Source organism: Apteryx mantelli, chromosome 2, assembly GCF_036417845.1.
Source record: "Apteryx mantelli isolate bAptMan1 chromosome 2, bAptMan1.hap1, whole genome shotgun sequence".
Lineage (NCBI taxonomy): Eukaryota > Metazoa > Chordata > Aves > Apterygiformes > Apterygidae > Apteryx > Apteryx mantelli.
The window spans coordinates 44,424,169-44,449,274 of record NC_089979.1 but is presented as its reverse complement, the minus strand read 5'-3'; the positions used below and the strand labels follow the sequence as shown (position 1 = coordinate 44,449,274).

At 42.1% G+C, this 25,106-nt stretch overlaps 1 protein-coding gene across 1 annotated transcript in view; it reads right to left on the bottom strand.

Moving 5' to 3' along the window:
* The window catches only part of ZFHX4 (zinc finger homeobox 4), a 150,720-nt gene extending 134,429 nt beyond the window's left edge, over positions 1 to 16,291 (bottom strand). The window contains exon 1 of the mRNA XM_067290568.1: positions 16,120 to 16,291. The gene's annotated coding sequence lies outside the window, so the exon portion shown is untranslated. The remainder of the gene's footprint in view (positions 1 to 16,119) is intronic.
* Positions 16,292 to 25,106: the final 8,815 nt, after the last annotated feature.

The following is a 25,106-nucleotide window of genomic DNA, read 5'->3' as shown; positions in this document are numbered from 1 at the left end:
CAGTAGTGTAATCTTTAAAGTGTGAATTGTCATAAACTTTGTGATTTTATTATAGTCTGTATGTATACTCTCTCAGAAGGTAAGACAGAACTGCAAAACTAACAAATAATAACTAGAGAGTCAAAGTGGTTCCATGATATTCACCTAACCTCTTTGCCATCTCGAAACCAACTCTGAAATAAATGTTACAGTCTTTTTTTTTTTTTTTTGGTCTAATATTAATTTCCTTGCATGCTAACAATGCTGTAATTATCTTTTCCAAAGTTATCACAAGTCAGGTACTCAAGCAAACATTCCAGTTCTCAGAGATACACTACAAATCCAGATGACTTCAGAAAGAGCCTTGATGAAACCGAAAAATAAAAAATTGTGTCTTTGAGCACATCTACAAGGAATGTGTAAGACTTTTCTAATTTTGCATCTACAAAAGAAAGCTGTGGGTATTGTAAGTCATGCTAAACATTAAAATACTACCTTGTATTAAAATCAGCATGGTCAGTGAAAATACAGGATGTTTTTTAAACAGTTTAGTTATTAATAAAGCATTTGCTTTTTCTAGAATATTATCATGGCAAATTTGTTTTGTAGTGCCAAGATCAGCTGGGCATTTTGTTTTTATTATGCATAGTCTTTCGTCATTTTTTGCACTGCAAGTTAATTTGACTGCTATGCATAAGTGAAGTGAGCAATTCAGTAATTAACTTTTGTGTTTTAAAATGTATGAACTTTAATTAGATTTCATTATAAACAAACAAATGTCAACCATAATTATAAGCTCCTTGGTTTAACCACATATTATCCCTTTTCAAACAAACTTGATGTCAGACAAATTAAAATCAAGCAGCCAGCAATTTTGAGTTGAATTTTACATGATCTGCCAGTAACCTGATTACTTTAACTTCAATATCATTACAGGAAAAGTATTTCAGGAAAAATAATTACAAGAATTCCAACAGGAGACAAGCTTGATTGTATTGATTCAAAAGATGCATGTATATAGGAACCATGTTGAAGGAATAATGTTATCTTAAATCTACAGTTACTATTAAAATGATATTGTCTGGCATGAAAAAGGCAATCTGAGATTGGTGTCTGAAAAGCAGAGACACAAAACTAACTGAAATAATTATCTTTACCCCATTATACTTTAAGCAACAAAATATCAATGTGGAACAACTTCAAGGCATGAAGGTTTGCAGGTTTATTTACTGACTGGTGTATCTATTAGTACCAGGAACAAGTGGAGCTGTCAGGACATAATGAAGGTAAATGATTAGTTAGCACAGAGACTGAGCTCTTCTTCAATGCAATAAGAGTTAATTAAAGTTTACCACCAAACATCAACCAAAGCAGGATGTTGATCAGGTTTCAGCATTAAGTGCAAACAGACAATGGTTGGCAGCAATTAGTGCAGCTATCAAATGACATGCAATGATAATTATACATTTAAAACAGCTAAAGGGCTTGTGGAAGGGAGGGAAGAATCTCATCAGCTTCTTTGACTACATACAGTCGAAGTGCAGGAAACAGGTATCAGATATTTCACTTCAATACTGTAAATCAATGGAATTAAAAAAAAATAAAAAAAGGTTGTACAAGCACATTATCTGAAAGAGGACAATTCACTGTACATGAAATGGAAGAAAACTTCAGATGACTCCTAACAAAGATAAGTACTAGTTAGATTAAGTAAATTACTTTGCTGCTGCCACTCACACTGACACGCATAAACAGCAAAGTGTTTGGGGTTTAAAGGCTAGTGGCTGCAGCTTTATTACAAATGTCTACGCCAGACTCAAGGTTACCTGCTATCTTTAGTCCCTGTGGCCATGTTCACAGCATGAGAAGGCCCAGAAGGACCACGGGCTTCCTGAAGCCTGTGACCACAAAAGGGAGGCTCCTATGCTAGCTGCAAGCCAGCTGCGAGGGAGCCTGGGCTTACCAGAGGTGATTACCTGGTATCTGAGGCACAGCCTAAGGCGCTTCCACATGGCCGCTCCTCTCCACCCCCTCTGATCAGCATATGCCTGAAGTTCTGCCTGCTCCCAAACTTATGCCCAACTTTTGGAAAAGAAAAAAGGAACGGAGGGCCGGAGCAGCCGCTTTCCACAATGGACAAATACTGTGCAATGCACGGTACCTACATGGGCGCACTAATAACCTGGAATGCACCAAGGACCCCTTGGTCCTTTCCCTGCTGCACCTCCGATCGGGCACGAAGGCCTTGCGCTCAGCCATGGTAGTGGTGGCAGCTACCAATCAGTGATACAATGGAGCTGGCACCAAACTTAATTTTGATCTCCGACTTCCATTAAAAATGCAAAGGAAAGATGTTAAACTTGTGGCAGCGTCTTTATAACAACGTGAGGTTAAGGAAAAATTCCTTTCAGTCCAAAGCTGGCACACTGCTACACCACCTCGGCATGAAGCTTGGATCCTGTGAAGTCAAAACAGCCCCAATTCTGCAGTCTAAAACACATGGGAAGGACAGTAAAACAGGTAACTCTCCCTCCAGTGGCCAGTAGCCATTATTAACTGATATAGCCAGCTGGACAAGCATCTACACATGTCCAATATTCAGACAATTCCTCGGTAAACTCCCCACATCCTGGAGATGGAATAACTCACCCTCTCTCCTGTTGTGCTGAAATAGTGCAGGTAATGCGATTCCCTAGTTAACACCTACGCACTTTGATATCAGCTGAATAGGTCTGACAAGTATGATCCCCACCTCAAATAAATCAAAATTTCTCCACAATTTTTTATAGATGTCATAGCACAAAAACGCCCTGCTCTTCCCTGATATTTAACAGGAAGGAAAGAGAAGAGGCTTACCAAAAGACAAGAACTAGCAGATTTCCAAGAAAGCTAAGCTATGACAAATTAAAAACTGATGATGAGAGGGGAAAAGGGGTTAGGTAGTAGAACTCATTGCTGCAGGAAACCATTGAGATGAATTTACTGAGGTTAAAAAAAAGAGAATGGAAATTGACTGCCAAAAGTATCCAGAGTTATTGTAATGAATGCGAACAAAAAAAATTTGTAAGGAATATTAAACTTTGCTCTTCAGAGGTCTAAAAAATTTGCATTTGGAATCACAGCAAGGCAGGCACATACAATAGCTTATCCCTCATCTGCCTACTGTGATATTCTTCAGAAGCATCTTGTACAGACCAGTTAAACAGAGAAGAGGGTAGCTAGATCAGAGTCCCAATTTGGAAATCAATATGTTCCTATGGTATGAATTACACCTTCTGAGTAAAGAAATGCCTACAGCAGGGAGACTGACCTTAGCTTTTATTTGAACTAACCCATGCAAAAATACCAGCAGCACTGGTTGGTATTTAAATAAGTTGTATTCCAGTGTATTCCATGTCAAATTCAGAAAACATTCTTTTAAGATTTTGAAGATCATATTTATTTTAAATGCATTATTTTTTTTTTTCTATAACCAAACCCACATACATATGCAAAACACATTAGGATGGATTTTGTTAAAATGTTGGCTACCAATTTTGATTTGTGCTGGAATGTGTATAAATTCACATTGCTAAAATTATTTTAACAAAATGTCCTACTGTTTTGCATAGTTACTGGGCTGCAGCCTAGAGCAGTTCTACAGATTTTTTTTTTCCCGCTAACAAACCTCATTTTCCCAACTAATTCTGTTATGCTAGGGATTTGTGCGCAGAGTTGGCTAATCCCAGTATTTCCCTAGAGCTGCATCTAAGCTATGGCCCACTCCCAGCACAAAAGTGTCTCCAGAAGCCCTTTCGCCCCCTTCAGCACTGATACACTCATTGGTCCTGACATTTTCACTTCAGCCATGACAAATGAGCTGATGGCTGTGATCAGATTGCACACGAGGACTGCTTTATCAAAGACGTATCATTAACTCTCATCACTGTCTTCCATTATGACTCTTTCGGTCAAATCTGTTGTGAAAATGCAAGTCAGTTTAAAAACATATCCTAGGCATAGCAGCAAACAAACTTCATTAAAAAGCAGAAAAGAAAACCAGACTCAGACAGGATCAGAAAGAGACTAGCGTTAACTAAATGTTTCTCTGGGGATTTAAGTAACTGTACTCAACCTCTGCCCCAGTGCAAACATGGCAGTTGACCATCTTCTAAAGGTCCCTTCCCCCATCGTGGATTGCTAGCACTACTTTGCCTTTTTTAGAGAAACAAAAATAAAGCAACAGCAATCAAATACGCCTAAAAACGGAGTCAACCTTTTTCTTTCCTTTTTTTTTGTTTTGGTCTCAAAACTATTTTGCATTTTTGTGCGTCTATATTTATCAAAATATGTTTTTTTTAAACAAATCCCTTAAAGAATATAAAATATTCACTTGAATCTCAGCCACACAATCATACTGTTTTCTGACTCACATTAAAAACACTAGCATAAAACGCTGCCTGAAACAGGAATCTCTCAGTTCACTATGTATACTGCAACCTTTCTGTCAAGTTTGAACCTAAGTTCCTGCTACACAGTTCTCGTTACATCTAGAGGGTTTACAAAGTATATATTTGTTGTAACCTCTTCTAGTAATTCATCTGAGAATACACATCTAGACGGAGTCAACTGTAACACAACAGATCTTGGGAATGGAGGTCATGCTTTGAGATAAAGTGCTATTCACTTTTGGACCATGCAAGAAGCTCTTTATTCCTGTTCTTATTGGCATCAGTTCCCCCTTACCAGAGCAAGAACAAAGCCAAGTGCTCGTGTGAGGTTTATGAATAAATCAGAGGTGAGCCACTTTAAGTGCTGCCCATGATTTCCTTGTTGACAGTGAGCACTTAAACAGGCTTCTATGACCAGCAACTCCTGGCAAACCTTAATGGCTCCTAATCTGTACCCTGCTTCTTTTCAGGAAAGAAATGACCCACCCCAATTTTTCTCAAGTCTTCACCTTTTGGGCAACTACTGTCCCACTTTTTAGAAATTCACATTGAGGGGCTGTCCCATTTCAGTGCCAAGTTTACACGTAACACATGACATAAAAATCACCATTTTCTTCCTAGAAAACAAATGACAGCTAATAAAATATTATTACGCTGTGCAGCCTAAGTAATTCCCAGACAAACCATTACATAATTCAGTGTTTGTTTAAATTGCATAGATTTTTAAATGAACCTAAAATATTTCTAATATATTTGCTTCCAATTGTTACAATCATGTAAAAAATATGTTGAGAGCAAACTCAAGCCATTTATACAGCTATAACTGAAACCAGGAATGTCTGTACTTCCCTGCTATTATATGTATTAAAAAAAAAGGGGGGGGGCTTAAAAATTTGTTTTTGAATAATGATAACCCTGCAAAACAGACTGATAGATATGAGTAAATTCAGAGCTGGGCCAAGGAACTCTGGTCCAAAAACATTATCATTCGCATCCAATTGTGGCAAGAAGCTAGGTGTTTCAGTACGTACATCTCTGATACACAAAACCACTCACAGACCTATGCTGTTCAGCCTTAAAGCAGAAGCCTGTCTGGAGAATAAATTTCAAAATGCAATGAAATCTTTCGCTTTTAAGATTTTTTTTCCCCTCTTCTGGTTGTGTCACAATCTCCAGATGGTCGAATTTACTCTGTAGTAGCTGAGTTATTGTTACACTCCCTGTTTCTGCTATATTTAAATACTAACATTTTTGACTCCATTGTGTCTTGTTGCCTTTCCACCCACTCGGGAGAAGTTGTGACCACACGGCTCTGTCTTGTGCTTTCAGAAACTGCTCCCAGCAGGGCCAGGGCCGGGGCTGGGGCCAGCGGTCCGCACGCGCGCTGCCCGCCAGCGCTGACCTGCTGCTTGAATTGTGCCTGGTGACTCAGTAGATGGCACTCTTCTTCGCGGGGGCCTGATCCAAAGCCAGGGAAATCGATGAGACAGCACCGGACTTCGGACGAGGCCCTAGGTCAAAACTGGAAACTGCAGCGGCACTGGGGAAGCCATCCATCAAGCAAGAGATAAATCCAAGGGCCTGACCACTTGTGACTGTTAAAACTCCAGTGACGCTTTTCACCGGAGCTGAAATGCTGGTCCTAGCGCACTGGCTGAGCACCCATCGGGAAATCGTATTTTGTTTCCTGACAGCAATCAGTTGCTCCTGCTGGATAAAGTCCTTAACCATATAGCTGTCCTGCTGCAGAGTCGCTCGTGGCCGTTTGTGTCTGGGGTGACACTTCCCACCCCAGAAATGGCTGCATTTCAATGACAGGCAACGGGATTTTTTTGTGAGTAGTTCACGAAACTCAAAGGAATTCAGGGGTTGGGGGGTGACATTCACCAGGTAGCTAAATATTACATTGTCTTTAATTTAAACCTTCAGTGCTGTAAACTAAATCAATGTCCGTATTTCAATATAAAAAAAAAAAAATACAGAAGGACCACAGCGAAACCCGCAGGAATAAATTCCCTGTTTAAGGAGCTACTTTTCACTCAGAGCTTTATTTTCTGGGGTGGGGAGGGCACATGAAGTGCTAGGTATTAAATAAGGAAAAACTCTTATGAGAAGGTGGACAGCCATGGCTTCTCACACCTGAAAACCTTCTGTTTTTGAAACCGTCACGTAACACTTGGAAAATCTGAGGATTTTTTCTCTCCTCTTAGGAAAGTTTTGGCCCTCAGAATATCAAAACCAGAAGGATCCTCCCCAACAAGTGAAGGGAAAGAAGGAAGTTATGGTTTTTGTTTTCTTCAAAGAGAGAATATGCTGATCTGTTACACTACCATCTTCTGGAACAAGTGTGGAAATAACTGGGATTACTCCAGATTTCCATCAGCATCCCAAACACTGGAGTGCTATTGGTGACAGGTGCCTTGTCACCTCAGATTAGATGAATTTCTCTCCAAGGGATCCTTGGTGTCAAAACAGGGAGGAGCGAGCCTTCGGCAGCCTTTGCTCCTGGGCCCTCCACTCTGCTGCTACCTGCGGAGGGGGCAGAATCGCCCCCATCAGCTGCTCTGTCAAACCCCTCCTGGACCCTGCGGTGCCTGCTACACTGAGCGCATCATCCTTGTAAAGGGAAACGGTCATTCAAAAGTAGGAGAGGAAACCTTTTAAATGTGATTTTTACTGGAGCATTTCAAACTGGGAACTGAAGACCTGATTAATTTTCTATCTATATCAAAACTGTACCTTTTGCCAGTTTTACACCCATGTAACTCCCCTTATTTCAGATGAGTTATTGTTGACTTGGTCTGGGGTGAATGGGAAGAATCAGGGTCTCATTTCTCTGGGTTTTTTGTGTCCTAGGTTCACATCAACAGAGGCATTTCATAAGGATTTCTTTGTTTCAGGGGCAGAATATTTGTCTGTTTATATACAGCTTTAGATATATGTGTGCATCATTTGTCCTGCAGACACCATTGCAGCCTATTCGGTAAACGTTTGTTTTCAGAGTCACCACAGTCTATCACGTACATATAGCCTTTAGTTTGCGAACTATTGACCTGAAGGACTGTAACACCTACTTAGGAGCTGGTACAGCCTATCAGACCAACATGAGCACCAAAAGCATGCTAGATCTGTCTGTAAAGAAATCCCAGTTTCTAAGCCTATTTAAAATTGTTCTCCAAAGTACAAAATGCAAAGAAACTACATTTTGGACAAATTGCTTTCTAAACCTCTCTCTCTCTCTCTCTCCCTCTCTCTTTTTTTTTTTTTTTTTTTTTTTTTTTTTTAATTCAAAGCTGGTTCTGAGTAATGTGAATATAAAAAGAGTGTCTGAATATGGTAAACTTTTATTTAGCCTATAAAACTGGTTAAACCATGCCTTAGAATATTTTGTTTAAACAGAAAAAGGCATTCTGCAATAGGACTGCCACATTTTTGCCTGGTACAAACTTTGCAGGCTTAGTTTGGAATTCTTGAAAAGCTGGAGTTATAAAGAAAATACTGGTATCAAAGTGCTATAGAGTGACAATTAAGAAGAAAAAGGAATATAGTAATATATATTAAAGGCCAAATCCTGCTGTGCTTATTTATGCAAAACAAGTTTATCTCTACAATTCTCCTAAATCCTGCTATCAGTGATGTGTGTACCATTCTCTTTTTAGGGGGGAGGAAGGGGGAGACACCAACAACAACCAAACAAAACCTACTAGGTTTGTTTTACCTACTGAGTAAACACAACTGTCAAAAGATAGGGTTTTTTTTAGTTTCTTCTGTCTATGCATCTGTTCATGTAAACATGTTCTGCATTACATCTTACTCTGTAAAATCCTGAATCTAAGTATCTAAATGTTCTGGGTTTCTGCCCATTCAGTAAGAATGCAGACATCACATAAGTTATTATTAACCCATGTGTTATCCAGGTCTACAGTGGCTGGAACGTTGCCAGAGACAACACATGGTGCTTGGTTAACAATATTTTAAAATATAAATAAATTTATTTTTTAAATTAACACATTTTTCTTATGGAAATACACTAATAAGCTGTTCCCAGAATGAAAGAATATCCCATAGGCATGCCTCTTGTTCCTTTAAAAGAAGTTTTAGGGAATTTCATAAAGTTAACAGTAAAACATTCTCAAACCCTATAGAAGGTCTCTAACTTTGTCTAAAAAGCAAGAAGCTTTGTGACTTCATTGTTACCAAGCACTTCCTGCATTTGCAGTTTTACTTAATTTATGCATAAATTATTCTAATTTCTTAGAAGCATCTCTAGCTATTTAAGTATTATCAAATCAATCCCAACACTGAACTAACAAGCATTTACAAAATGAATGTTCTGCAAACTAACACCCCCCCCCAACAAGTTAATATTTAGTCTAACTACCAACAGCTTTCCACAGTGGCTCTAAATCGGTAATTATGTTGACCGGGGGGGGGGGGGGGAAGCTGCTTAATATGCATACATACAAATAATTATCCACACTGCATTTGATTTACATACGTACAAAAGAACCACTTCCCACTTTCAAAAGTGGCTCAACACTTATGGTATTTTAACTGCCCTAATTACTGTTGAGAGAACATAATTAGAAGCACTGATCGCATTGTCAACAGCTAACCAGTTGCAGCCCTGTCTCGGGGCCTGATCCTGCTGCGGCTGGCGGCAGTGGGGCCAGCCCAGCCTGCAGAGGAGCAGCCGGGGCCCTTCTCGCCACCTGAATCTGCCGTCAACATTTTAAACAACCTTAGTGCTCTGAGAGAGCCACGCCGAAAACCCCGCTCATTTATGTGCGTATATAAATTTCTATTGCAGTAAGCTTTCTCTGCTTGAAAAGCCGAACTAAGAGAGTAATTTTTTCCTCAGAAAGGCTTATATACCACTTAAACACTTAGCACTGAGTCAGAATTCATAACTTTTTCCAAAGAGAAATAGTTTAATAATTAAAGCAGATATTGACTAAATCCTGCTTCCTTGAATACCAAACTTTATTAGATTATTATGCGTTGATGCATAATTTCCATTGGCAACTTTCAAAATAACTCCTTCCCTCCCTGTCGGCCCCCCTCCCCTCTTTTTCCTTCCCTCAAGCAAAGTACTGGGAAGCCTTGATACCCAATAGTCAATATTTGGTTTGCCTGTCATGTTCCGGGAACTCTCCTACATACAAACCTGTGTTTATCATCCTTTCACTGCACTGTTCTCATACATATTACTTCACATGATGATGGAAACTCGGGGCATCTTATAAACTTGCTGAAATCCGAGCTTCTGCTTGTTTTCTCAAGTCTTGGACAAACATAACTTTAGGGAGAGCTGAACATAGGCATAAAGAAAGAGGAGCCTGCATTTTCATCTTCCTTTCATCTCAGTCATTCAGTCAACCATTCAGTGCCCTATTCAACAGAGCTTTTCATTATGCAAAAAAATGCTAATCCTTTTCCGATGCTTTCACACTTGTATAAACCCCCATTCCTTCGACTGAAAAGCAATTATATCAGTTTACCTTTCTGTCAAAAACAGGATTAATATTCCAATACCAGAATCTCCTTTATTTTCCTATCTTTTGCTTTAGGAAACTAGAGATTATTAGTGGAGGTATTCCTTAGAGCAAGACTACATTATTTTAAATATGATTATTTTAGCCAAAGAAAGAGGGAAGGGGGGGAGGGGGAGGAGGGAGAGCAAAAACTTCAGTTGCTGCGGAAACTCTTTTCAGTGACAGAACTGACCTTCCCTTTGCAGAGGCCTGAATAGAATGAGCCTCACTCTGGTCTATTAATCAGAAACAAATTATGAAAGAATGTGGCTGGACTGGTTGACACTATCCTGTCTTGGGAGACTCAGTAACAGCCTAGTAACAATGTCCTCTTCATGGGTAATGAACAGCCATGACAAATGGGGCAGAGAAACTATTTATTTGCATATGCAAATTATCACACAAGGGAAACATGTACAAACAAGTGTCATTGTAAGGTGGATTAGGCAAACAACGCTTTCTTTTTAGGACATTCTGCAGCCCAGAACATTAGTCAGCACAATTAAACCAGTCTCCATGGAGACTAATGAAATTTCACCATGGTATGAGTTAAATTAGATAGCTAGTTATGTGTTTTCACAATCCAACTTGAAATCCATTATTGTTTCAGAACAATACAGCAATTGTGCCTGGCTGATCTTTGCCAGCTCAACAAGCTCCTAAGTTGACAATTTGCATATGTTAATATAATTAAGCACTAATTACATGAAACTTGTACATATTCACATGCACTTTCCCTGGGCGCTTCTCAGTTTGAACCTTGGCCAAGTCTTTAACCCTTTGAATGAATTTGGAGCAGCAAAGCTCTGCCTTCTGGGTACAGCCCCAAGGCAGATGCAGAAAAGCTCTTCATTTATAAACACAAAGCTTAACCTGGCTTCTCATATTTCTATCAACAAGGCTAGAAAATATTTTTGTATGTGCTGGGGTAGGAGAAAGGGTGGGGGGGGAGGGTTGGAAGTTCTTTAGAGACCCAGCTCTGGTACCTTTTTGCATAGGAAAACATAAACATTTAGCCACATAACATGTTACAGACACATGTATTGCCATTGTCACCGATTCTTCAAGATCTGAATTGTCAAAAACTAGACTGGGTTTTATGTCAGTGCTCTCAGAGCCACAAAAATGGGAATGAGAAAAGGAAGAAAAAGAGCAAGCAGTAACTAATGAGCTTTACATAAATATATGCAGAGGCAATTAAGCAGTGTTAATTACTATGACAGCAGTTAATTGAATATAATTAGATATTTTAAGCTACTGACTAAGGCATAGTTAAGATTAATTTTATTGAGATTAATTGTAAATAAGAATAGATTAACTGTGTGTTTTGACAGGCATAAAAAGTAGTTCTGCAAATTAACTAGGAGAGCAGAAACTAGCACAAAAATCATATATTGTTTTAATGTCACACCTCAGAATCATCTGCTCAATAAACATGACTTTTCAAACCCAAACAGACAGGAATCTTGAAGAAAAACAAACAGCTTGCAGAGATTAAAGAGCCTTTTGTCCTTTTTCATGTGCATTTCTTTTAGCAGACTAAATTAAGCGAGTCTGGTGTACGTTTTTAGGAAGGAACATTTCACACTGAATGGAAAAAATGTTCTATCACATATGAAATTCATGCAGCTGTGCGGAACTTGGTCCAGATGGTCTAAGACTATAAAACAACAGTAAATGATAGACAGTAGGGCCTTCCCAAGATTATGTGATAAAGTCACAACCTCATATTTTGACCTAAATTTTCTGTCATGTATCGTTTCCTTCCAGATCAGTTAGCTCCATTTTAATTTTTAACTGATCGTGAATATTCAAAGGAAACTCTTAATAAACATTGCTGATAAGCATCTAAGTAGAAATCATAAAATATTTACAAAATGTCCCTTAGCTTCATTAAAACATTGCTGAATCCTAAGTGCAGAAACAGTGCCCTGGCTTTCCCAGCAATACTAAACTGTTCACACCACTTAGCTTAAATAGGTAAAAATTCCTGGGTTTAAATATGCTTCAAAGAAAATCCAAAACACATTCTACCAGCAGATTAATTCATGCATGCTGTTTAAGAAAATTAACAACAAGGCTGAAGAATGCTGAACAAATCACTAATAAGAAAGGAGCTTCAATTGATTTTGAAATAAATCAAAATGTGATTAACACAATGTTTTTAAAGCAGTAGAATGTATATATATTATATAAACATATATATTATATTTTCAATACCTTTTTAGCTCTTAATCGAACAAGGGCTTTACAACAGTGAGCATGTCCCTATATTGACTATCAACTTCTTTGGAATACCTTTAGTCTTTTATAACGAAAATCCAAAAAACGGTCTGTGAAACAAGCCTACGACAAGCCATTCTGCAGTGAAAGATTTTAAATCATCCAGCCTCTTCTAATAGACTTGAGACTTATTGAGGTAGAAACCATAAAAAATGAAGAAGGGAAATTTAATCCCTGAAATATTGATTTGCACATTAATATCATATAGGCAGAGGGCAATTTGGCTTCATGGAAATGACACATTGTCGACCCTTGGTGAAGTCAGAGCCAATCTAACTGCTGAACATGTCTGAATCTCAAGAGTTATTAAGGGCTTCCCTTCTTGCCTTTATGACTTTTCTTCAGCCTACCAATGCAATCTTAAATGTATTATCTTTAAGAAATAATTGTAAAACCTCAGGGGTTTTCCAGTTAATGGAAGGGAGGCTAAACCACATCAGATTCTGAAATGCAACATTAAACCCTTGCAATCAACAAAACCACCTCAATTCTCATCCATCCAGTGCAGGATCTAATATTGTTATTAGAGATAATCAAATTTCATTGTGTAAATTTAGGCTCATGGTCAGAATAGAAGCAGTAAATTCTGCAATATTAAACAGTGATTTTTCTCGGCCCCCTTTATATGTTCTTTACTGGTGCACCATCTCCACAAATAAACCTAAACTATTAAAAAATCCAGGAATAAAAACGTGTCCCTATTCTGAAAGATGCACGTAATGCGATTTATCATCTCTACAGCTTTCCTTTAGTTTTAACTTGATCTAGCAGACAAGTTTCATTTTAGAGAATAATAAACCAGTATCACTGCATAAACCAAACAGCAGGTACTATTACTGTGACTTACACAGATGGTTTACCTGACCTTTCTTTGTTCCTTGGGTAGGTTTCACTTTTGCAGATTTACGACTTTTCCCTGTATATTTCATTGACCCTCTTTGTTCATTATCATAAAAATGAAAACTATTGAATACATGTTTATGTTGACGAAGTCCAAAAAGCCCACAACTAGAGGATAAAGAGATGCTACAATGCAGTGTGTGGATCTCTAGATCGTACACTATAAATATTCAAGCACAGATAGCACGAATAACTGAATAATCCTGGTGAGCCCCAGCTCTGGAGCCAGGTGCAAGAGGTTAAAACAGCTGGCTAGCCATCTTTTATTTTTGTGTGCCTTCCTACAGACTGAAACCGCAAACCCTGAAAACCAGTAGATATTCCCTCAAGGTTGATTGTCTGTTTTTTTTTTTTTTTTTCATTTCAACCAGTTTAGTAGGATCCCTTAGTCGAGAAAAGAGAGAAACTCCTTAAATACAGTCAGTTGAATAGAAAGTGGAGCAATGATGATTAAGGCTCTCTACCCCCCCCCCCCCAAAACTTCAACCCCCCGTATATTTCAACAATCTTCTTTGTGCACCTTCCCTTCCAAATGTTTGTATTCCTTATTTCAAAGAAAAGCACTCCGGCTCGTTCTGTCAGTTTTGCCAGTAAATATAAAGTAAAACAAGTGTTGATGGCACTGAGAGTGTTACATACCCAGGCTGTGTTTTTGCATTGCTCTCAATGGAAGCGATCGATGCCCATGTCACAGTCGCGTCCCAATCGCAGCCAAGTCTCTGCCTCAATCTAACCAACAACAGGCAGGGCTGCAAAAGCTTCTCACTACCTCTTCCATCCATCCACCACCAAACTAAAAATATAATGCTACATATGATCTTTTTAAACACTCCAGTACCGCTGCTAAGGATCGAGCCACTGAAAATCCAGGGAAAACATAACTGAAAAAAAAAACACACCACCAAAAAAAAAAATCCTCACAGCAACCACCCCAAAAGCACCCGAGCCCTCTCTTTCCACTCTCTTTCTCTCTCTCCTCCTGCCAGCTACACAATCCTCGATTAAAGGTTAATAAAAAGAAAATTAAAAAAAAAAATGTGGAGAACGGAATGGAGCCGAGGAAATGCAACTGTCAGAAAACGGGATGGTCAGACTTCCTGAGCGAACCTGCCTGTGTCTGGCTTAATGTAAATCCACCATCTTCAGCCTGGCAAGTTGTCTTTTTTTTTTTTTTTTTTTTTTTTGGTGGGGAGGGGGGTGTTATGTTTGCGATCTCTGCCTTGGTACCTAAGGAGGAAGAGGAGGAGGAGGGTGTGTTGTTGAATGGTGGCTAAAGCCTCCTCGGGACGGCGCTGAGGTGAAGCAGGCTGAACCCGACTGATGTGCCTCCTCTCTCGGCTGGACCCAGTGCCCTAAGCAGCCGAGGAGAGACCCCCGGCCGCCCGGCTCGCAGGTAACAAAAGAAATACCAACACGGGCATTTTCTGCTGCTGCTGCTGGGGAGGCCGGGGCGGGGGGGGATGCAGCAGGGGAGGAGTGGAGGTGAACCGCCGTAAGTTGGCATCGGATGGGGGGAAAGTTTATTAGCATTTTTGCAGAAAATTTCATGTCAGGCAGGAGGGGGAAGCAGGGACGCGTCTGCCATTAGCCGCCGTGATGAGAAGGGATGCACTTGATACTGGCACGAGCAGCTAGACAGAGCAGGAACCGAGCTGCATTCTCGCTGTTTGTGGGCTTTTTTTTTTTTTTTTTTTAATGGTTGGCTGTTTTGTTTTTTTTTTTTTAACATCTTAGTCCTCGGTTAAAAAAAAAAAAAAGACATTTGTCCCGCAAAACAACTGCCCCCCCGGTCCCCGCTTCAAAAATCTCCGGAAGGCTGCGCTCAAAGCAGCCCCGGACCCTCCCCGCGAGGAGCCTTTCCCGCTGCCCGGAGCGCGGCGCGGCGCGGCGAGGATGCCGGCTGGGGCCCGGCAGCCGCCCGCAGGCAGCGGCCGCCCGCGCATCCCCGGCGGCGGGGCCGGGCCGAGCCGAGCCGAGCCGCGCCGGGCCGGGCCGCCTCCCCGCGCAGCGCCGCGCAGCGCCGCGCTGCGCAGCTGACACAGGCAGGGCGCGCTCCTAACGGGCTCCTCTCCCTGCTGCTGCTGCCAGAGACGGCAGCCAGCAGCGCGGTCCCCCTGCGCGCACACACCCGCACCCGCACAGCCACCCCTTCCTCTGCTTCTGAGAAACCTACCTGCGAAATAAAAAAAAGGGGGGGGGAGAGAGGGGAAAAAAAGCACCCCACACCTTCCCCTGCACACACGCACGCAGTGTCAGGGTCCCCACTGCCCTGCTGGCATCCCCCCCCCGGCTGAAAGCGAAAGTTTGGGAGGCCGGGGGGGGGGTGGAGATGGGGAGGAGAGGGAAGGAGGGTGGGAGAGCGGCAAGCGCCTGCAAAAAGCACCTCAAAGTTTTGGGGGGGATCGAGCTGCGAACCAAGAGCGCGAGCTTTGAAGGGGCTGGCAAGCGGTGACTTCTGACAGCCGTAACGTCTTTCCTAATCTGACAGTAATTTTCCCCCCGAGCTCCCTAAAAAAAAAGAGCAAAATAAAAAGTGGGGGGACACCCCCAAAACCTCTTCAGCAAAACGAGCAGGGTCCTCCACTTAATCCGAAAGTTACAGCCCGAAAGAAAAAAAAAAGACCCAAAACAAAACAAAAAAATACCCAAACAAAACGTAACCCCGGAATAAAAGAGAGAGAGAGAGGGAGAAGGGAGAGAGAAAAAGCAGCCCCTCCTCCCCATATGAGAGCAAATACTGTACCTAAAAATGGGGAAACAGGCAGAAAAAGGGGGGAGAGGGAGAGGGGAGAGATACATGGGATCTGGGGATGTGAGTGTGTGTGTGTATGTGAGAGAGAGAGAAAGAGGCACAGAGAGAGGGAGAGAGAGAGAGAGAGAGAGCGCGAGAGAGCGAAATATCAAAGATTGTGCAAGATCAGCCTGGAAAGATAATCGATACTCGACCTAAATTTAACACAAACTACTCAATAAAAGTTAAAGAAAAAACTTACTTTCCATTTCCCCTCGCAGTTCCTACTGGATCTTCGCCTCTTTTTTTTGTTTTGCTTTATTTACTTAACAGCTGATCACATCCAAGTAAACGAGAGAAGGTTCATTAAAAAAATAATAAAAAAAAATAATCCTCCAACTTTATTGGGTGAAAATAAAAATGATTGAGCAAGAAGTGGGGGGCATGGAGCGGTCCTTTGGGGTCCGGGAGTTGTTAAAGCATGTGCCGACCGCGGTCTCGCTGTTTGGTTGTGAAGGGGTTGGGAAAAGGAGGAAAGGAAATGAAAATCCGATATGTCTTTATTCTGCTAATTATTATCGTTTTAGCCCTGTTTAAAAAAATGGCTGATTAAGTTGAGTGCGCATGTCTTTGTGTGTCTATTCCCGATATGCACTCTGGGAATGAGAGAGAGAGAGAGAGAGGAGAGAGAGAGAGAGAGAGGGAGAGGGAGAGGGAGAGAAGAGGAAAAGAGGGACGAGGGGGAGAGGGAGAGGTGTAATTAGTGAGGTGATCAACATTCTCCAGACTGCAAATGACGCGCAGCCCCGGAGCCGGCGGAGCCGGAGCTGCTGCGGCTGCCGGGGGCTCGCAGGGGCTGCGGGAGCCACAGAGCCAGCCCGGAGAAGAAGGGGCAGCAGAAAGGAGCTCATGGATACAAACACAAGTCTGCAAACTTCATTAGTAACGCAGACACACACACACAGACGCACGAAGTAGATGGCTAGGGAAAATTAAAAAAAAAAAAAAGGAGGCGGGGGGGTTGCTCTTTTAACTGCTCGGGAACTTAAAAGAAATGGGTGCAAATTAATTATTCCACCAGGGAGACATTTCTTTCTGTCTTTCTTTCTGTTTTTCTCTTTCTCTCTTTTTCTCTTTTAATGGTCATTTAATGAAAAATATATATTTGGAGTGGGGTAATGAAAGTATGACACCCCCGTAAAAGGAAAGATAGTATATCTAAGATAGGGAATATCTGCTTATACAGAGATAAAGAGGGATTTATTTACACTCATGCACACGCGCGCACCCACATCCTATGTTATATTTACACATATATACAAACGCTACACATCCCCACACAGTCACACAAAACATCACACACTTTGTATGATGTCTGCCATGTAATTGCTTGGAGAAATCAACAAAGTAAAAAGCAAAGCCTAACGGACTATACAATATCAACTGTAAACAGCCCTATCAAAATGAAGTAAATATCAGCCCGGGGAACGAGTCTTTTTGCATATGATACGTTTCATGCACAAACACGCATCGTCTTCCACTTTCCCTACAAGTACTGATATTTTATTAATATTTTTTCTACCATATTTTTACCAGACACCTTTCATTCGGGGGGGGGGGGGAGATTTATTATGATGAAAACTAGGGTAAAATGTACAGATGTCATAAATTGGAATCTTTTACAAATATTTTCCTGTGTGGGATTTAAGAAGATTGCTTCTCATTTGAAAATCTAATTATCTTAACCTAATACTGCAGATGTGAATATGACTGACACTTTCATTAAAAGATAATTAACTAAAACTAGGAATAGACATACTTTAAAATACCCCCTACTGAAGATAAAAACATGACTATTCAAAGAGCATCTGAATACACCGCAGGAACATGTGCAGATTTTTGATAATGCTGTTCCAGAAATGGGTATACCAGAAATGGTCACTGAGTCACAGTTACATGCAAGGGATATTTACAGTACCAAGGACCCTGCGCAGGTGAACCATAACCTTAGAACTGACATGCCTTTGAAGTTCGTGATTCCTGGGATACACGTCAAAACCTTGTCTTAGGCCTTAAGCACCAAATACCAGGAGAAAGGTTTTATCACAACCTTCCATTAAAAGCACGCACACACAACAACAAGAAGCCAACAAAAACCTACACGACAGAAATATGCACCTCTCTGGGCCCTAAACCTTCCATTCCAGAAGAATATTTTGCAAATACTGGAACTAACACTAATAGGAAAATCCCCACCTGATGATGAATTAAGGTTGCCCTTAAGGAAGCACAGGCCAGTGTCAGGGAACTGAGTTGCTAAAAGCAGATGTTTAAGGTCAGAATGAAGGTCCTGATAGTTTTGGAGGAAAAAAAAAAAAAAAGTCTTGAGAAGGGGGAGGAAAAAAGCCAAATAAAAAATCGCCAGCCTGGAAGTACAGCTATTCCAAAAATCGGAGACTGCCAATAAAGCGGGGAACATAGAAGGAGCCCTACCCAAATCCAGACAAACCTTACTTCAAACTTCAGGAAAATCTCCAAGACTCGAACTTAAGGAAAAGTCAGGGGCACTTGAGGGTTCTTGAGAGTAACTTTATTCCTTTTCAAACCTCACCTAAGCATTGCACCAGCTCATCAATGAAAAATATGCGAGCGTATGTATGCAGATTTCCACAAGCACTACTCTCTGTGAATGAAGGTAATAAGGAAACTAGAGATATTCCGCATCGTTGTTTACAGGGTGGAAAAAATGCAAACAAAGAGTGAAAATGAAATCTCTGAAACCCGTTTACAGTTATCAGATTGAGAGGGTATGATGGAAAGAGGGCTTTTAGGCTTAAATTGTAGATGAAACGGGACTCTGAGATAGAAGGATGCATTGTCCATTCAAGTGCATGCCTGAAGGATGGTAACACATTTGCTAAGACTGGAGACAATTAAATACAATGTGATGAAGAAACACCTGAGAACAATACATCTATTTCAAATTCAAGTGAAGAAACACGTATACTTAATGTCACAGAAGAATAAGGAAACGAAGATAATTTAGTTTTAAAGTCGTCCCCCCCGCACCACCCCCATCACCTCCTTTATTCCTAGTGCTTTTTTCCTGGTGAAACATCAATATCATTAATGTCATTAATGTCAAAACACCAAACGCCAGAACAGTCAAGTCATTCTTTTTTGGCTGTAGATTTTTCCCTTTCTCTCTTCTTGGAGGGGGATATAGGTTTATGGTGTTCTTGAGTTACAGCTAAAGGAACAAAGCGGGGGGGGGGGGAGGATACAGTCAGGAACTGCGAGAGGAGAGTCCACATTTTTCAGGGTTTCTTCTGCCACTGTTTACTGTCCTTTCTAACGTTTTATATCTCCTCTCTCTTCTTCTTCTTCCTCCTCTCTCTCTCTCTCTCTATCCCTTTCTTTCCCTAAAAATAGTAGCTATCGGGGGGAGGGGAGGTGTGTGGAAAAAAAAAAGCAAAAAAAAAGCACTACGGGATGTTAACAGTTTAGAAGAAACCCGGGGATCGCCACGTAGCTAGGAAAAATCGAAGAAGGTTAATTCCGGGAGGCAGCAGCAGCAGGTTTGTGGGATGTGATAAGAGCGGAGCGCGGCGCGGGCTGGGGGAGGCAGGCGAGGGGGAGCCGGGCGGGCCGGTGCGGCTGCGGCCGCGGCTGCGGTGCGAGCCGGCGGCGGGCGGGCGGCGGGCGGGCTCCCCGGCGGCGCGGCGCGGCGCGGCCCGGCTCCCTCTCCCCTCTCTCCTCCCTCTCTCGCTCAGCTGATCGCCCCCGAAGAGTCTCGCCTAACCTCTCAGCTCCTCTCCTCCGGTCTCGGCGGACCCCCCGCCCGCCCCCTTCCGAACTTCTCCTGCAGGCACCGTTACACATTTGGGGATTTTTCAAGCCTCCTGTTGAAACCACAAAAGCTCGGATAGTGACGTTACATTTCAAAGAGAGGGAGGAAAGAAAGAAAGAAAGAAAGAAAGAAAGAAAGAAAGAAAGAAAGAAAGAAAGAAAGAAAGAAAAAGAAAGAAAGAAAGAAAGAAAGAAAGAAAAGAAAAGAAAAGAAAAGAAAAAAGCCTTCTCTCTCTGTCCTTCCACCACCTCCAACCTCAGCCCCAAGGAAAACTTATTGGCCTGGGCGAGGAGGATCTAGTGGGGGCCAGAGCCCGGGACTGACCATTCTTTAATAGACAAAGAAATCCCAGCCCAAATCAGTGCTGTGTTACACCATGTCTCTCCGCCAAGCTCATTTCACTCCCTAAATCTGCGCTGTGGACACACAGGGGCACAAGGATCTGCATAATTACAGCCACAGCCGCTCCCCTTTTTAATAAAGCGACATAATTCCCTAATAAACGTCCCCTTCCCCCACCTTCTCCTCTCCCAGACCCCAGCCCAAGGGAAAGGGGATCCGTGTCTTTTTACTGCGTTCCCTAAGTCTATAGATGAGCTCAGTTTGAAACGAGGTATTACAAGATTTCAGTGTTACAGACCCTTTATCTGAGCTACAGACACTTTCAGATCCCCAGCCCCCACCTCCTCTCCTTTTTGTTGTCTCTTCTCCTCCCGGGGGCTATTTGACAAAGGCAGTGTGTTAACTAACATTTTTGTTTAACTCAGCAACTTCTTTTCAAAACATACTTAAACCTGATAGCCATCTCTTGTACTATTTTTTTTTTTTGAAATGAAATCGACACTGAACCCAAAGCGCTTGGCTATTATTAATTATTTCTTTCTTTGCAGGTATCACGTACCCAAATCTATTGTTAATTTACAACATCCCCCCTCCCCCCCCCCAAAACAAACACATTCCAGTACACTCTAAAAAGTGTTTAGGGTGGGGGGAGAGAGAAAGGAAAGAAAACAAATCCCTGATCTGAGTCCTGGAAAGTTTTGTTCGAAAAAGAAATAAAACAACAATAATATATTGCATTACAATTCCACCCTCACTGTCCCAGATTTGGCATTCACCTCCTGAAAGTGCGTCTAACGAGCAGTGACCTAAGACAAAAATCACATCCGAATAGTATAGACACCTCGATAAGATTTTCAGCTAAATAGTGCAGCTCCTGATTGGCTTTTTGTTGTTGTTGTTGTTATTTTGGCTGGAGCTGCACGAAAACGCGCGCCCGGACGTTACTATAAATAAAAGCCTTCCAGGTCTTAGTCTGCTGCCGGCGTTTCCTCCGGAGCCTTAACAGCCCTTTTTCAGCTCCTTTCTTGGGCAGATCGCGGGGATTAAATGCCCTGAACCTGAGCTCCTGGCCTTGGATGGGAAGGGAAAGAAAAAGGGAGAGGGAGAGAGAGAAAGGAGAGGGTGAAGGAGCCAGGCGCCCTCTGGGCTTTCAGAGGTCAGAGCTTTGACAGTGCTCTGACCTCCCTCCCCTCCCGGCAACCACCCCAGTGTTTATAAACAAAAACAGTCAGGGCTAGCCCCAAACAATAGCAATTCACCAACTTCACAGGCACTTCACTAGCTCTTATGCAAATCAAGGAAAACGACCGCTTACCAACACTCTCCCCCCCATCCCCTCAAGAAAGCCCAAGAGCGTATTTCCAGCAGTGATATATCCAAGGGGGGGGGGGGGAAGAATTACATTCTATCCTGGAAAAGGACAAAAAGGGACTTCAGAAATAAAACGGTTCTGGTAGAAGGAAAGACAAAAAGGGAGAAAAAGCCAATAAAACTACTGATCTTTTTGTAGAAACAGGAAAGTTATGAAATATTTATATCTAAATCCAACAATCCACACTGCCAATAAAACAGGAATCTTTGTTGTGTAGACAATATGCTAAACTACCTCTGCGACAAATAGCGATTATAAAGCAACCAGGAAAAGTTATTTTCGCCCAAGGAGCCAAGTTTTCAAAGAAAACGTGTGGATTTTACAGCTAAATAAAAGCCACCACCTCTGTGTTATCCGTAAAAACTACACATAAATTAAAAGCACCGTTAAAAGAAAAAATCCTTCCAGCAAGCAAGCAGCACATCTGATCTGACTTACAAAAAAGTATAATTAAAACCATCTTTAATTACAAAAAGCAGCAAGCGAAAACTAAATGAATCAATGCTTTCTCCCAAAAATGTTGTCCGCCAAGGTATAGAAATGATAGTTCTATAGTCCTGCATTAAAGCGTAACTGAAACTCCACAGTTCAGGAATTGATTACGCGATAAGGAAAAAAAATATAAAAGAAAAAAAAAGGTCCTAATGATTTTCGAACTTTTGTTTAAAAATGGTGAAGACCAGAAAAGGTTGGAGAAAAAGTTAAAGGAAATATACCTCAAGAGAAAAAAGACCATCTCCTTTTCTTCTTTGTCTATCAGTCTCCAGTTAAAGCATATGGAAAATGTTTTCAAAATGCCTAGATTTGGCACATTGTCATTGCAAAGAGAGGAGCGCAGTGATGCTGTTATAGAAAATGGGAAATAAATTCAGGATTGGGTGCTGCCTCCTTCAATGCGGATTTATCTAAGTTTAATTTAATATTCCGCAATCACTGTATGATCGCATATAATTCACCAAGATTTTTAAGGGCTTTGCCTAAATATGTTGACCACAGGCACAACGTAATTTAAACAGATTATTTCCTTCTTTTATTTGTGTTTATTTTTCTCATTAAAAACACTTTAAATTGCAATTGTAAATAACAGAAATGATGGAATATTGGGTTTGGGGTGAACAAACGCTCAGAGAAGGCATTAGCTTTATTAAAATCATTCTGAACGTAAAATCAAAAAGCACAAAATGGTTGTTTGTAAAACACTAAACCTTTAATCGATTTATTGGCATTCCAATCGATTAGATAAACGGAAATCTATAGTAAACATAAAAGCATTTAAAATATTTTTCTCTCATTTATAAACAAAACTTTTCTTTTCAGTAGAAAAAAATGATTATCAAACGACTAACAGGAAATTCTTCAGATATCAAATTACGATAATAAAATTATTTCCACATGGAAAGGGATAATGACAACGATGATAGTAATTATAATAATGAATAATTCAACAGCCTTTGACATATATGGAAGAGCCTGGTTCAAAAACAGCTTTTGAAGGGGGGCTACTTTTAGGGGATTTTTTAAAATGAAATTGAGTTTTGAGGCTGAAATGCTTAGATCAAGTGACAGTTTAGGTGCAGCTGCTAAAGTTGCGCAATTTTTTCCTGTATTTGTCAGGCGACAGTATTCACTTGAACGTCGCTCTTTAAATAAAGTTACCACTTATTAGCAGAAAATAAGTATGTAAATATGCAAGCTACTCCTGAAATTCAGGGAACAAATTTCTATCTTCACGCCAGGGTGATGGGGATGGGGACCCTTTACCTTATAATTTAAACGATTTGCCTAGCTCGCAATGTACTTTCCAGATTACAGAAAAAAATCTGCAAGCCATAATGTATTTGACCATTTAAGTGAAAGAACACAATTTATTTAGGGGTGGAGGGTGGGGAGCTGCAAGCCAGAGAAATGCAGCAATCAGAGCTTGTGGCATTCTGGCTGCGCGAAGAGGAAGTGTTGCTGTAACGGGTATTATGTTTATTTGATAAAGAAAATCAATGAAAGTGGCTGTAAAGTAGTTAGTGAGGCGTGTGTTTGGGACTCGGGTTGAATAGTGACTCCAGCGGGCTGGTCGATGAGCTCTAAGAGCTCTGGAAATCTAACCTAACCCTCAGAGTGAGCTCTCCCTCACTCAGTGCTGCACCTTCCCCAGGCTAGAAGACTTCATTCCTTGTCTCCTCCCTCTGTCTCCTTCCTTCTCTCCCCACATCCCTCCCTCCGTCCCTCCTTCCCTCTCTCCTTCTAGTTTCCCGCTTCTGCCTTCCTCTTCCCATCCTCTCCCACCACCCTCTCCCTCAACAAGCTTTATTTTCTTTCTTTCATCTCTCCCATTCTCCCTCTCTCTCACTTTCATTCTCCCTTCCCATCTCTGCCGTAGCTGCTTCCTTCCTATCCAGTTGGTCCTCTAAGTTTTCTTGTAGTCCTGGAGCCTTCCTCCTCCTCTAATTCTCTTCCTCTCCTCGCAAGGTTCTGTATTCTTAAGTTTTCTTCTAGCCTTTTTCACAGCGTCTTTATCAGCTAAATTTACCTCTTATTTTGGATTGGTTCCTCCGGACACATCGCACACTAAATTAGTAATTATCCCTACTCGCCAAAGAGATGAGCGCACCACTCACTCCTCTCAGTTCGGATGTTTTAAACACCGGCTAATCTTCAGTGGTGCTTTTATTCCAGACCTTCTGCACTATTTCCCCCTTTTCTCCCGCTAATCTTCATTCCCTCTAATTTACAACAGAAATGTTTCCCCTCCTCCTTTTCATTTCCTACTTTACAATTTCCTTTGGGGTTTCTAAATAGGAGTATCTCCTTTGCATTTCCCTACCCCCATGCCTTTCACTGTTCCTCTTAAGCTATTTTATTTACCCGGTTGCTAGAGGAATATTTCTTTCCTTAACAAGTTTATCTCCCTGTCTTTCAGCCTCAGCCTATAAAAAAGAAAGAAAGAAAGAAAGAAAAAGAAAATTGGGCTTGTGGCTCCTTTTCTGCGAAGTAACTCGGTTTCAAACTTCTGGTTTGGATTATGTGTCATTATCTATTTTCCCTTATCACATCCCCCGTTGCCCTCTTCCCCTCCTCCCCCCTGCTAATAACATCTTTAGTGTGGTCAATGTTAAATATGGCAGATCTCGGAAAAATGCTTCCTCTCCAGCTCTCCGCTGGAATTCATTACTTGCCCTGCTCTTCCCTCTGCCCGGGCTTCGCGGGGCGCGGCGCGGCGCGGTGCGCGCAGACCCGCGGAGCCCCTGCGCTGCTGCGGCCGCGGGGACGCGCAGCGGCCGCGTCCCGCCCGGGCTCCCCCGCGCCGCCCGCCGCCGGGCAGCGCCCCCGAGCCGCGCACCGGCGCCGCGGCAGCCCGGAGAGCCGCGCGGCAGCGGCGCGGAGCGCAGCGCTCCCGGGGGCCGCCCGCGGCGGGGCGCGCAGCCCCCTCCGCCCCCGGAGGCCGCGGCAGGTGCCGGGGCTCCGCGCCAGGGCGCGGCGCGGCCGCGGGGCGCGGACTCGCCAGCGGTGCTGGCCCGGCGGCGGCGCCGGCAGCGTCCCCTCGGCCGGCGGGCGCCAGGCTTGCCGCTCGCTCTACCTGCCCTCGCGGGCTGGCGTGTGCTTGGGGTCTGGGCTTTCCTTTTCCCTCCTCCCGCCTTCCCTTTTCTTGGCCTTTTCGCTCACTCTACCCTCGTTCTGTGGAGTGGGATCT